The sequence below is a fragment of the Pleurodeles waltl genome, chromosome 4_1 (genome assembly GCF_031143425.1).
Source record: "Pleurodeles waltl isolate 20211129_DDA chromosome 4_1, aPleWal1.hap1.20221129, whole genome shotgun sequence".
Lineage (NCBI taxonomy): Eukaryota > Metazoa > Chordata > Amphibia > Caudata > Salamandridae > Pleurodeles > Pleurodeles waltl.
This window is the reverse complement of record NC_090442.1, coordinates 844845060-844860261: the sequence shown is the minus strand read 5'-3', so window position 1 is coordinate 844860261 and position 15202 is coordinate 844845060.

Here is a 15202-nt window from a genome sequence, read left to right as displayed (position 1 = left end):
ACGTATCTACTACTATAAAAAGCTTTCTAATTTTCTCCTCATTTAGTACTACTCCTACTGGAGGAAGGATTGCCCCAAAAATAACTCCCACTAATTGTGTATCATTAATGGTCCTGTGTTTATGTCTGTCAGATGGATTCCTTGTTAGAGCATCTATGCTATTTACATGATACATTTTAAGGAACAATAAAGCTAAATAATAAATACCCTCAGGAGGCAACTGGTAAAATGCATATTGCCCATAAACAAAATACACTCCAGGAATAATTGGATCTCTCCAGTTAATATGTGAACTTCAAATGTATGTTCACAGTTACTTATCCCACTATGTCGTTTTCTAAACTGATTTCTTCTTTTATAAATCCATAATTTTCCTTTCTGTCAGTTATCTAATTTTAATTTTGAATATATTATTTTATTTTTATAGATGACTTTCTCCTCTTTTAGCCATTTTTAATACATCTTATTCCTTTGTTGCCTTCTGAAACACATCAGCTGTCCTTTCCTCTAATTCTGGGATAAATGTATTATCTAATGGCTTCATAAAACTTTCGAACATATGCTTTGACAGTGCCTATCTTTGTAGGGACTGTAAAGAAATACCAAGGTACCGCCATCTCCTTAGCTTGTGGATCAGAGTTCATTCTTTTTTTTGAAGGGGAACTTTATAATGGATAAAATCATAATTAGAAAAATAAAAATGTAATAAAATGTAAAACTATTCTCTCTATGAAACAAACTAAGCAATATACTTTATGTAACTGCATATGAAAGTGCAATTTGATGAAATGTTAGATCCTAAGCAGCTGAAGAAGGTATGTGTGCACAAACATAATGGTCTTTACCATCTACAGCATGTGTGTATTCCTGAACTAATATAGAATAGACATTTGATGTCAAATGTCCATTGAAGCATCTATGAATGAAGCTTTTAATTTTCTCTCAACTATTTTATTTGTAGGTGTTAGACCTGACAGCCTTAAGTTGGTCATCCCCCAAAGATTTGCTTTCCTCCCTCCATTTCCTGATGCTGTTTTTGCTGGTTTAAGGACTCTGCCCACTTTATCACTGCTGGCCAGTGCTAAAGTACATGTGCTCTCGCTCCTCAACATGATAACATTGCCTGCTACCCAACTGGCATACTTAATTTACCTGTAAGTCCCTAGCAAAGTGCACTAGAGATGCCCAGGGCCTGTAAATTGACTGCTACTAGTGGGCCTGCAGCACTGGTTGTGCCACTCACATAAGTAGCCCCTTAACCATGTCTCAGGCCTGCTATTGCAAGGCCTGTGTGTGCAGTTTCACTGCCACTTCGACTTGGCATTTGAAAGTCCTTGACAAGCCTTAAACTTCCCTTTTTCTACATATAAGTCACCCGTAAGTTAGGCCCCAGGTAACCCATAGGGCAGGGCGCTAGGTAAGTGCATTCTGCCCCGACAGCCATAAACACAGGACACTCAGGGCCTCATTCCGACCCTGGCGGTCATAGACCGCCAGGGTGGAGGCCGGAGGTAGCACCGCCAACAGGCTGGCGGTGCTACATGGGCAATTCTGACCGCGGCGGTAAAGCCGCGGTCAGAAAAGGGTTTACCCCTGCCCAAGAGAATCCTCCATGGCGGCGCTGCATGCAGCGCCGCCATGGGGATTCCGACCCCCTTCCCGCCATCCTGTTCCTGGCGGTTGTTACCGCCAGGAACAGGATGGCGGGAACGGGTGTCGTGGGGCCCCTGGGGGCCCCTGCACTGCCCATGCCATTGGCATGGGCAGTGCAGGGGCCCCCTAACAGGGCCCCATTAAGATTTTCAGTGTCTGCCTTGCAGACACTGAAAATCGCAACGGGTGCCACTGCACCCGTCGCACCCCTTCAACTCCGCCGGCTCCATTCGGAGCCGGCTTCATTGTTGAAGGGGCTTTCACGCTGGGCCGGCGGGCGGCCTTCTGGCGGTCGCCCGCCGGCCCAGCGGGAAAGTCGGAATGACCGTCGCGGTCTGTTGACCGCGGAGCGGTCTTCCGACGGGGTTACTTTGGCGGGCGGCGGACCCCTTCAGTCACATCTGCATTCATCTGCATACTGAATGGGTCTCTCTGGCCAGGAAGGGTACAGGGTCTCCTCTTTACTTCAAAGGCCAGTGGCCTGCCTCCCACAAAGGACTGATAACCCCCCACAGGCATCCTGGCAGACAGGACTGGGCTGAAAGAGGAACTTGTGCACTTCAAAACCACTCTTTGAAGTTTCCCCCACTTCAAAGGCATTTTGGGTATATATACTGGGTCACTGACCCAACCAAGGCAGACAAATCTGGATCTACATCTGGACTCTGTCAGAGGGACTGCCTGGCTGCCTAAAGGACTCATCTGGATTGCTTTGCTGAAAAGGACTGCTGCCCTTCCTGTTGCCTTGCTGCCTGCTGACCCCTGAATCTGCTGGAAGGACACTGCCTTCCCCACAAGTGCTCTCCAAGGGCTTGGATTGATCTTTCCTCCTGTTCTGAAGTCTCAGGCCCACAAAGACTTCACCAAAGAGAAGAAAATCCCAGTGCATTGGAAAATCAATGCAACGCCTGCCTCCCAACTGAAAAATCACTGCATCGCATACCGGATCGATGCAGCGCCTGCTCCTTCTTACCAGTGCATCAAGGATTTTCAATGCATTGACCCTGGGTGTCAAATATCCCTGCATTGCAGTGAGGAACCAAGGCTGCGCTCCTGTAAATCAATGCATCCCCTTGCAGCACGGAAAGAAACAACGCATTGTCTGTGCCGTGCCGGAAAATCCAACGCAATGCCTTGTTTTCGATGTATCTCTTCCTCTGCGACCCGTTGCATTGTTATTTTTGATGCATCCCAGGTACTGTATGTTAGAAGGATACAACAACTGATTCTTAAGGATTGAGACTCATTTAAGGCTTTAAAAAGGTGATATCTTGACTTGTGCATATTGGATTTTTGTCATTTTGGTCTTATGTTCTTCAGATACATATTATCTATTTTCCTAAACTGGTGTGGAGTACTTTTTATGGTGTTTTCATTGTGTTACTGTAAGAGTTATTGCACAAATACTTTACACATTGCATTCTAAGTTAAGCCTGCCTGCTCTGTGCTTTTGTTGTAACTTACCCTGACTAGGATTGTGGTTCCTGCTTAGACAAGGGTGTATACCTCTTCCAACTAGAGACCTAATTTATAACAGTAGGTGATGGAGGTGCAGGTATGGATCTAAGGCCCTCATTACAATGCTGGCAGTTGAAGTTAAAGTGGCGGTAATACCGCCAAACAGGACGGTGGTAATACATGCAGGAATATGACCACAGTGGAAACAGCTCAGACAGACAGACACTTTAACACACCGACCGCCAGGGCGGAATCAACAGGCACCACGGCGGTAACTGCCAACAGCCAGGCAGAAGACAATGCTCTGCCCACTGTAATATGACACACCTATCCGCCACCGTTTCCGGGGCGGTACCATTGACAACAAAAGCCTGGTGGAAACACTGCCTAGAAGGGAACCGACTCACCTCTGGAGACTCAAGGAAGAACCACGCCGCCATGGAGCTCGAGTTACATGTGTTCCCCATGCTCTTCTACATGCTGCTCCACTACAAACACCAACGCCGGCGAAGACGACCATGGTGAGTACTGCCGCCTAGCACACAGGGGAGGGGGGAGGAAAAAGAGAGTGACACACACACGCAACACCTCCACCTCCAACACCATACATACAAGCAGATGCAGTAACATAGCATATACACCTCGAACCCTACAGGAATAACGCAAAGACAACAACTATAGAGCAAAAAGAGTGTAATACGACAAATAGAGTAGAAATACGTGCATCAAAAAGAATATATATATATATATATATATATATATTTACAATGCAAGGGACACTGCCCAGTCCTCAATGTCTGTGGCCCACAGGGCCACATCACTGTCAACACCAGAGCAGCACGCGCTCTATTGGCGACAAAAATGCAAAAACCCAGCACTCTCAAAACAACATAATTTATGCATTGTGCTGATATATTGTGGTTTAACCTTTTGCATTCCAGAGTTCAATCCTGAAAACTTATTTTTAATATGCTTACAAATACTGTTCCTTTGCAATGTATTGCTGCAGGTTTTCAGAGTGTGTTAGGGTGTGGCCCCTTTCCAGGGCCTTCCAGAGACTTTCCCTGCAACATGCCTGGGCGTGGTTCTGTGCTGGGCCAAGACTCTATAAAAGAGAGCCAGCCCAACTCCCAGTGCTCACTATTCAGAGGTCCCGGTGCAGAGCAGCAGCTTCTTCCTGAGCTCCTGTCCCGGCGGCCTATTTGGATCTTCCAGTCTTCTGTCCTTCATCCTTCATTGGTGATCATTGTTCCAGGCGGTAAGAAGGTGGTTGGACTGTCCCGACACTGTTATTGAGAATTTTAATTTTCTTGGTTTAATTCTTAAAAGAGTAACAGATTACTTGCGCGCTACCATTTCTTGACATTTATATGGTAGTTTACAAATAGGCAAGATGCGCGATTTGTTTCATAAAGGTTTGACTTTGTTATTCATTGCGTGCTACCATTTCTTGACATTGGCATGGTGGCTTGAGAATCGGCAAGACGCGCAATTTGTTTTATGGTGTTTAAACATTGTTGTCCATTGCGTGCTACTATTTCTTGACATTTACATAATGTTTTACGAATTGGCAAGACGCGAGATTCGATTAATGATGATTTGACTTTGATATTCATTGCGTGCTACCATTTCTTGATATTTTACATGGTGACACTCGAATCGGCAAGACGCACAATTCTCTCCTCGAGTTTATTTCATGTTGTTTATTGTATGCCACTATTCTAAGATATTTATTATGTAATATTCGAGTTGACAAGTTATGTGATTTGTTTCCTGAATCCATATTGTGTTATTCATGGTGCACAATCCTTTTATGGTGTTGACTATATATATATACATATATATATATATATTTATATATATATCTGCAATATGCGCAATTTGTGTTGAAACATTTTAAGAGTACATAGAAGGCCAGAGTTTCTAGATGCAATATTGTATGGTCCTAGTATACATTCTCAAAACAGGATTTATATGACTGGTTTAAAATTTAGTCAGAATGTTTTTCTGATCCTCATGTAAAGGAAAGTACTTGAATAAGAAAGTTTTCATTTAATTCATCTTGATTCCCCTACAGGTATCCGGCCATCTTGAAACTTAGTCATTTTAAACTTAAGACTTAGATTGTTCATGTTTTCAGAGTGACTAGGCTTAGAATCATAGTCTAGTATAGATTTCAGGAGATATAATTTTCATATTGTGTATTCTAACCTTTTTCTTACTACAGGTCTCCTTCCCAGCTGTTCCCTTCCTAATCCCCTCTTCCCCTCTTGAACTCTCTCAGGCTCTGTGATTTATCTATCAGAGTCTTGGAGCTGTTCAGTGGTGGACGTGTTGGGAACGTGCACAGACCCCGAGGATCTGGTGACTCTGACAGAATAGTGAGCCCACAAATTATTATCCTCCTGGCTTGTGTATGTTCTCAGCATGGCCACGCTAGACGAGTTAGTCAAGGCTATCACCCAGCTCCAAGCAGAGGTGGTATCATCCAAAGAATTGACAACTAGCTTAGCAGAGAGAGTGAGTCAGTTGCAAGATAAGGTAGAGAAGAAGGAACAAAGTCCCACAGGTGTGTCTTGGCCAGGTACTTCTTCTCAGGCTTCTGGAAGTAATCCGATTTCTCTAAATGTTCCTTCTGCAATTCCTTTAGCTCCCCCAGAACGTTTCTCAGGTGACCCTTTGAAAGCGCAATCTTTCCTGGTTCAAGTGGAACTACACTTTACCTGCAGACCAAATACTTTCCCCGATGCTCAGTCCAAAGTAGCTTTCTTGTTATCATATGTGTCTGGGGATGCAGCTACTTGGGCAATTCCTCTTGTGCGTAAAAATAGTCCCTTGTTGTACAACTGGAGAAATTTTGTTTGTGAATTTGAGTACGTTTTTGATCGTAGAACTGTAACACAGTCAGCAGATCGTGAATTATTAGATTTACGCCAAGGGAATCAAGACCTAGTGTTGTATTTAGCCAACTTTAACCGGCTGGTTGCTGAGACATCCTGGCCTGAAGAAAAACAAGCGGTCTTGTTTTACAAGGGACTCAAAGAGGAACTAAAAGATATCTTAGCGCAACCTACAGACTGTCAAGAATTAATAAATCTTGTCTTGAGACTTGATCATCGTTTAGCAGAATGTAAAGGAATGCGCAAAAAGAATGAAAAATATTCATGGCGCGTTCATGATAAAAGAGACTCAAGAACTCCGAATGAAAGAACGCCGGAACCGATGGAAATTGGAACCATCAGAAGACCTTTGACCAAAGATGAAAAGGACCTACGCAGAAAAAATGGACAATGTCTTTATTGTGGGCGAAAAGGTCATTTTGCCAAAGATTGTCCAGTCAAACCAAAGAACAAGCAAGGTCTAGTTCAGAAGGTCGCAGCCAATGCACCAGTCGAGTTGGAAAACTAAAACACCCAAGATGCAGAGAAGGGTTGCTCTTGGGTGTCACCGTGGACCCTTCACAATCTAGACATCTTAAACTGGAAATAAGAGTTCAGGTCAAGAAAAAGATCTATTTCAAAAAAGCTCTAGTCGATTCTGGGGCTACTGGGAATTTTGTTGATGTTCAATTGGTTTGGGCATGGGGGATCCCATGTATTGAAAAGAAGACCCCAGAAATCATCCAGGCAGTCGATGGAAAACTCTTGACTGGAGGTCCGGTAACTCTTCAGACTATCCCCTTATCGATGATTTGTGAAGATAAGAATCAAAGAAAGAAACATAAAGAGAAAATCATCCTTGATGTGATCCATGCTCCCCAATATGGGATTATCCTCGGCTTGCCATGGTTAACTCATCACAATCCGGAGATCAATTGGGCAGAACGAAAAATCGTGTTCTTATCTGCGCTATGTAACGAACAATGTCTCCAAAAGATTCAAGTATCAAAAGTTTGCAACTCTTACATAGCTACTGCCGCGGAGAAAGAAATTCAGCTGCCTAAACAGTATTCATCTTACAAAGATGTATTTGATGAGAAAGGAGCAGAGACTCTACCTCCTCATAGATCTTATGACTGTCAAATTGATCTAGCCCCAGGTGCGATACTTCCTAACTGTCGTGTATATGCCCTGTCAGAACATGAAAATCAACATTTACGAAAATACCTAGATCAATTTTTGGAGAATGGCTTCATCCGCCCCTCTAAGTCTGCTGCAGCTTCGCCTTTGTTTTTTGTTCCAAAAGCTAATGGAGAACTTCGAACTTGCATCGACTATAGGGGTTTGAACAAAATCACCATCAAGAATAAATATCCTTTACCCCTAACTCCGGTCTTATTGGAACAAGTAAAGAGAGCAAAAATCTACACAAAGCTTGACCTTCGAGGTGCTTATCATTTGGTCAGAATGAGAGAGGGTGACGAATGGAAAACAGCATTCAAGACAAGATATGGCCTTTTTGAATACACCGTCATGCCTTTTGGTCTGTGTAATGCTCCAGCAGCATTTCAATTTTTCTTGAATGACGTTCTTAGCGAGTACCTCGACATATTTGCCATAGTCTACATCAATGACATTTTGATCTACTCAGACAATGAAAATGAACATGTCCAACATGTCAAGAAAATTCTTGCAGCCCTTCGAAAACACCATTTATATTGCAAACTAACCAAGTGTGAGTTTCATGTTACCACAGTTGAATTTTTAGGGGTTATTCTTACCCCTCAAGGTATGGTGATGGCAGAAAAGAAAGTAAAAGCCGTATCTGATTGGCCCACCCCAAAGACTGTTCGTGATGTACAATGTTTCCTGGGGTTTGCAAATTTTTACCGGAGGTTCATAAATCATTTCTCCCAGACAGTGGCTCCAATCACTAAGTTACTAAGAAAGAAAGAAAAGTTTGTAAGGTCCCCAGAAGCTGATCAAGCCTTCTCGACTTTGAAGGAAGCTTTCTCCACTGCCCCAGTCTTGACTCATCCTGATGCGAATCGACCTTTCATAGTGGAAGCTGATGCTTCAGATGTAGCAATAGGAGCCGTCTTATCACAACGAAATAAAGACACTGATCAACTTCATCCCGTAGCTTATATGTCTCGGAAGTTGAACGAAGCCGAACAGAACTATGTCATTGCTGAAAAAGAGCTTCTGGCGATTCGTGACGCCTTTAAAGAATGGAGACATCATTTGTTGGATGCCAAATACACTGTCACAGTATATACTGATCATCGTAATCTTCAATTCATGAGTTCCGGAAGACTTTTGACCCCTCGGCAATTACGCTGGATGCTTTTTTTTGCCGAATTTGATTTTGTAGTAACCTTCCGGCCTGGTAAAGATAATCGCAAGGCTGACGCCTTGTCCCGTCAAGAGTCTACCATGTTGCCTGCATTTCAAGCCTCCCGAGCTATCATTGCTCCTGACAAGGTTCTATGTATCATAAAAACTGAAGATTTCTTTGAAGAAATTTGCAACTCTTCCACTGTTGAAAAATGGCAAACATGGGTCCAAGCAGATCCCAAAAGGTCAATCAAGTAAGGTTTACCCTTTCATGACGCTCGTTTGTTCGTACCCACTACCAAACTTCGCAAGATAGTGTTTCATTGGTTGCGTGTTATACCTACGGCAGGTCACCCAGGTACTCCTAAAACTCTTGAACTGATCCACCGCTATTTTTGGTGGCCTACCCTAACAAAAGATGTAAAAGTAATGGTAAACAACTGTGAAGTTTGTGCTCGCATTAAAACAAGTCATTCAAAACCAAAAGGGTTGTTACATCCACTTCCAACCCCAAGTCGTCCATGGGAGCACATTTCTTTAGACTTTATTACCGGTCTGCCAGTGGTTCAACAGCATTCAGTAATTCAGGTGGTAGTAGATAGTCTCACGAAATATGGACATTTCATCGCCTGTAAAAAATTGCCCACTTCTAGTGAATTAGCAACTATTTTACTGAACAGAGTGGTTCGTTATCATGGACTGCCAAAGGTTATCCTCTCCGATCGGGGGTCACAATTTTCCTCCAATTTCTGGAAGACATGGTGTAAAACACTCCAAGTGACATCTACGCTATCTACTAGTCACCATCCCCAAACAGATGGTCAAACGGAGAGACTAAATCAGACTTTGAAACAATACCTATGTGCCTACGCTAAAAAGGCACTTCATTCCTGGACATCTATGCTCTGGTTAGCTGAGTTAGCTTACAATAACTCATTCCACACTTCTATTGGCGTTACACCCTTTTTTGGTTTATTTGGCTATCATCCTGACACCTTGCCCATCACAATTCCTCAAGAAAGTGCTCTTACTCCAGCTGTGTCAGAAACCATTCAGCATTTACATCAAACCCAGAAACTGATTCAACAGCATTTCGAAAAAGCCAAACAAAAATATAAAAGGCATTATGACAAGAAACATTGTGAGGGACCGCAATATCAACCAGGTGACAAAGTGTGGCTGTCCACAAAACATATAGACTTCAAGAAGAAGCACATGTTTAACCCCAAATTCATAGGTCCTTATACTGTCCTTCAGCATATCAATCCGGTGACCTATAAACTACAATTGCCCAGATCCTTACGGATTCATCCAGTGTTCCACACTTCCCTCTTGAAAAAGGCAGTCCAAAAGGTCCACCCTCATCCAGCTCCTGCTCTAGTACAAGGGGAAGAAGAATACGAAGTCAAGAAAGTGTTGGATTCTAAACTGAGAGGGCATAATCTATGGTACTTAATCTCATGGAAAGGTTATGGTCCTGAAAGTAACTCATTGGTTTCCGCATCTGATGTTCATGCTCCAGTACTTGTGAGACGCTTTCATCGTCTTAATCCAAGCAAACCAGGCCCTAGAGCGCGTCTGGGAGAGGGGAGTACTGTCAACACCAGAGCAGCACGCGCTCTATTGGAGACAAAAATGCAAAAACCCAGCACTCTCAAAACAGCGTAATTTATGCATTGTGCTGATATGTTGTGGTTTAACCTTTTGCATTGCAGAGTTCAATCCTGAAAACTTATTTTTAATATGCTTACAAATACTGTTCCTTTGCAATGTATTGCTGCAGGTTTTCAGAGTGTGTTAGGGTGTTGCCCCATTTCCAGGGCCTTCCAGAGACTTTCCCTGCAACATGCCTGGACGTGGTTCTGGGCTGGGCCAAGACTCTATAAAAGAGAGCCAGCCCAACTCCCAGGGCTCACTATTCAGAGGTCCCGGTGCAGAGCAGCAGCTTCTTCTTGAGCTCCTGTCCCGGCTGCCTATTTGGATCTTCCAGTCTTCTGCCCTTCATCCTTCATTGGTGATCATTGTTCCAGGCGGTAAGACGGTGGTTGGACTGTCCCGACACCGTTATTGAGAATTTTCATATTCTTGGTTTAATTCTTAAAAGAGTAACGGATTACTTGCGCGCTACCATTTCTTGACATTTATATGGTAGTTTACAAATAGGCAAGACGCGCGATTTGTTTCATAAAGGTTTGACTTTGTTATTCATTGCGTGCTACCATTTCTTGACATTGGTATGGTGGCTTAAGAATCGGCAAGACGCGTGATTTGTTTTATGGTGTTTAAACATTGTTGTCCATTGCGCGCTACTATTTCTTGACATTTACATGATTTTTTACAAATTGGCAAGACGCGCAAATCGTTTCATGAGGATTTAACTTTGTTGTTCATTGCGCGCTACCATTTCTTGATATTTTACATGGTGGCTTAAGAATCGGCAAAAGAAGCTCGATTCGTTTCATCTCGTTATTTATTGTGAGCTGTTATTTCTTGACATTTACATTGTGTTTTACGAATCAGCAAGACGCGCGATTCGATTAATGATTATTTGACTTTGATATTCATTGCGTGCTACCATTTCTTGATATTTTACATGGTGACACTCTTATCGGCAAGACGCACGATTCTCTCCTCGAGTTTATTTCATGTTGTTTATTGTATGCCACTATTCTAAGATAATTATTATGTAATATTCGAGTTGACAAGTTATGTGATTTGTTTCCTGAATCCATATTGTGTTATTCATGGTGCACAATCCTTTTATGGTGTTTACTATATATATATATATATATCTGCAATATGCGCAATTTGTGTTGAAACATTTTAAGAGTACATAGAAGGCCAGAGTTTCTAGATGCAATATTGTATGGTCCTAGTATACATTCTCAAAACAGGATTTATATGACTGGTTTAAAATTTAGTCAGAATGTTTTTCTGATCCTCATGTAAAGGAAAGTACTTGAATAAGAAAGTTTTCATTTAATTCATCTTGATTCCCCTACAGGTATCCGGCCATCTTGAAACTTAGTCATTTTAAACTTAACTCTTAGATTGTTCATGTTTTCAGAGTGACTAGGCTTAGAATCATAGTCTAGTATAGATTTCAGAAGATATAATTTTCATATTGTGTTTTCTAACCTTTTTCTTACTAGAGGTCTCCTTCCCAGCTGTTCCCTTCCTAATCCCCTCTTCCCCTCTTGAACTCTCTCAGTCTCTGTGATTTATCTATCAGAGTCTTGGAGCTGTTCAGTGGTGGACGTGTTGGGAACGTGCACAGACCTGTGGAACATTACCCCCCCTCTAATCTGTCAGGACATGCAGACACAGGCGGTCTTGGATTTGGTTCAATTATCACCACATCATCAAATGTGACACATTACTGTCTGGGTATGGGAAGGATGAATCCAGTTGAGTGTCCCAGCACATTTCACAGTGGTATTAGTAAATAAGGCCACTTTATAGGGACCTTTCCATCTTGGCTCTAAGATGGATTTTTGAACATGCTTTTTAACAAGCAGCCAATCACCAGGGTTACAACCATGATCTGCTGCTGGTTCTGAGTAGCAGTGACAGTGCCAATCTGGTGAGAGGCAGAATGTACCACAACAGCTAACCCCTTGCAATTGTCGAAAACTCATGTCACTTTGATATTTACAAGCGCATTTGCAGGCATAGCAAGTAGTTTCATAGTACGTCCCATGAGTATATCATGTGGCAATAATCCTGTTAATATGTCAAGGGTCCTTTGGAGAATCATCAATATTAGTGGCAAAGCATCTAGCCATTTCAGAGAAGTAGATGCACAAAGTTTGGCCAAACATGATTTCAGTGTTTTATTAAGCTGCTCAACTATACCAGTAGCTTCTGTTGGTTGCTACAATGCAGTCTCTTTTCCACTTGAAGTGCCACACACAGCATGCTAAAGACCTGATTATTAAAATGGACCCCATGGTCTGACTCCAGAGAAACAGGAACTCCAAACTTGGGTATGAGATCTCGTAACAGCAGTTTGGCCACACTGAGGATGTCATTTTTCTGTGTTGGGTAGTGTCAGCGACTGCCCAAACGCCAGGAGAATGAGATCTCAATACATCCCTCTTCTCCCCTGCAGGACGAATACCGTCCCTTTAAGGGAAGCTACATTCCAAAGAGAAGGAGTGGCTAGAGGATAACTTCTGGGTACTGACCCTGACATCAGGAAGAAAAGAGGGGCCAGACTTGAAGACACCTCTTCGCAGTGGCTACCGGAGGCGGAACCAGGAAAGAACAGTGGCAAGTGACTGGAAGAAGAATAGATGCTCTGACGTCCTCGAGGGTTGACTGGAGCTGAAGAAGACAGTGGGAAATGCCCCCTTTGCTATGACCCAGAGGAGAAGACAATGGAAGGGAAGCAACCCAAAGCAGACCAAGAGATGACTCAGGAGGCCATTTGCCATGGAGCTGCATCTTCCTGCCATTCTTCAGGAGGAGCGTTGCTCTGTCAGGTGTGTGGCTGGGTACGGGGACTGGGAAAGGCGCCTGTCTTGCATGTCGGGGAAGGGGCTGAGTATAAGCCTTGCTACCCTATTTGGGCAAAGTATATGTTTCTTCATATTTTATCTCCCTTACCTAAAAGGGAAAGAAACCTTTCTTTTCCCCCCATTTCACCCCTTTGAGATTTCAGTGCACATTCATGGTGTTTACGGTGATGGTATCAAACTAAAAAGGAGAACCAAATACTCATTAATACTTACTGTGCTTCTCTGGAGGGAATGGCGTATGGACCTCCTCTTTGGAATCTAGAAGAGAGAAGAAAAAGAACAAGCATTAATCTTCATCTGATGTTTATGTTGAAATATCTTGAGAAGAATAAATATAAAAAGTGCAATCCCTCATTAGAGTGTAACTAATTCTTGGGAAGCGCTGCCAAAACATCACAGGTAGTAGAGAATGTGGGCAATTGGCATCTGATACAGGATGGAAAATGTTGTACAACAACTACAGGAATGACAGAGATGGCTGGAATGGGTGCTAGAAAAATACATGGCCCAAGCAGAAATAGACAGAACTGTCTTCACAAATGCTATTCATGCCAAGGAAAGACAGATCCACCTTTTCCCCCATTTTGTTATACAGAAAGGGCTACTATATACAGTAACAGGACCTCACGATGAGCCACAACTTCTAGTCCCTTTGGACTTCAGAGAACAGCTTTTCTTTTTGCTCATTCATACTTGCTTCCTGGACACAAAGGGACAGAGAAGACTAGCAATTGTATCCTAAAATGCTTTTATTGGCCTGGTGTTTACACTGACATCAACCGATATTGCTAACAGTTTGAGATCTGCCAGAAAAAGAACCCATACCTACCCCCACTGATGCTGTTACAACTCAAGCCCATAACAGGGGAACCCTTTGAAAGAGTTGAAATGGACCTGATCCTTCCCTTTCCTCGGACACCCTCTAGGTATCAATATGTATTAGTCTTGGCTGATTATACAACCAGATACCCGGAAGTCATTCCCTTAAGGACCGTTAATACAAAAAGCCATAGCCCAACATCTGTTGGAAATATTCTCCTGGATGGTGTTCCCCGGGAAATACTTACAGACCAGGGTACCCTTTTGTCTCCAACCTAATGAAAGAAGATGTTGGCAACTGGGTATAAAACAATTAAAGACATCAATTTATCATCCACAAACAGATGGTCTGGTGGAGAGATATAACGGATCCCTGAAGTTAACCCGAAAAAAAAATCTTTTGTCTGAGGATGGGAACAACTGGGATCCGTTGCTTCCCTTGGCCCTCTTTGTTCTATGGAGTCAAAAACAAAGCAGTCTACGGGTCTCGTCTTTTGAGTTACGATGCGGACGACAGCCACGTACCCTTTTGGAAATCACGAAAGAGGCATGGGAGAAAAATGACGGCGAACATGAATGAGTCTTTTCTAGAATATGCCATCCAGTTAAAGTCCCAACTGTGAAAACTACAGGCTTTGGCCCAGGAGAACTTAGAGAAAAGCCAACAAAAACAGAAATGTATATATGACAAAGGAAGAAGTGGCAGACCTATGAGGTAGGGAAATGGATCCTGGTACTCTTATCTTCTTCCCCTGAAAAACTCAAAAGCGAGTGGCAAGGTCCGTTTAGATTAGTTGGAAAGCTTGGGAAGGTGATCTACCATTTGCAACTGTCGCCAAAAAAAGAAAAAATATACCATATCAACCTCTTAAAAAAATGGTTGGGACACACCTTAAAAATTAGTGTAGATTACGTGCCTCCAACACTCTTGGTAAAACCCACATCAATGAAGACTTGACCCCCAAAATGAGAACATGCCCAATCGAAACCCTAAAAGTCTTTGCAAATATAGTTTCTGACCTTCCTGGAAAAAACCACCTAAATGAACATATCGCCCCAACCCCAGATGTAGTGATTATAAAAAAAAAACATATACAATCCCTGAAGCATGCCGCAAGCCACTCCAAATAGAAATCGACAATATGTTACGAATGGGAGTTATAGTACCATGTACCAGTAACTGGTGTTCTCCCATCGTTCTCGTTCTAAAACCTAATGGTAATATGAGATTCTGCATTGACTTTTGAGTCATAAATAAGGTTGCAAAAATGGATTGGTAACCTTTGCTGAGGGTGGACGAGCTAATCGAGAAACTAGGGGAAGCTAAGTTCATAACCACTATTGATTTAACCAAAGGGTATTGGCACGTGCCCAATGAGCCCTCAGGATCAGGAAAAAAACACCTTTGCCACTCCATCTGCTCTGTACCCATTTTCTTTCCTTCCCTTTGGCTTACAGAGTGCTCCCACAACGTTTCAAAGACTAATGAATACTGTATTGCATAATCATCAGGCATACTCCTAAGCCTATTTGGAC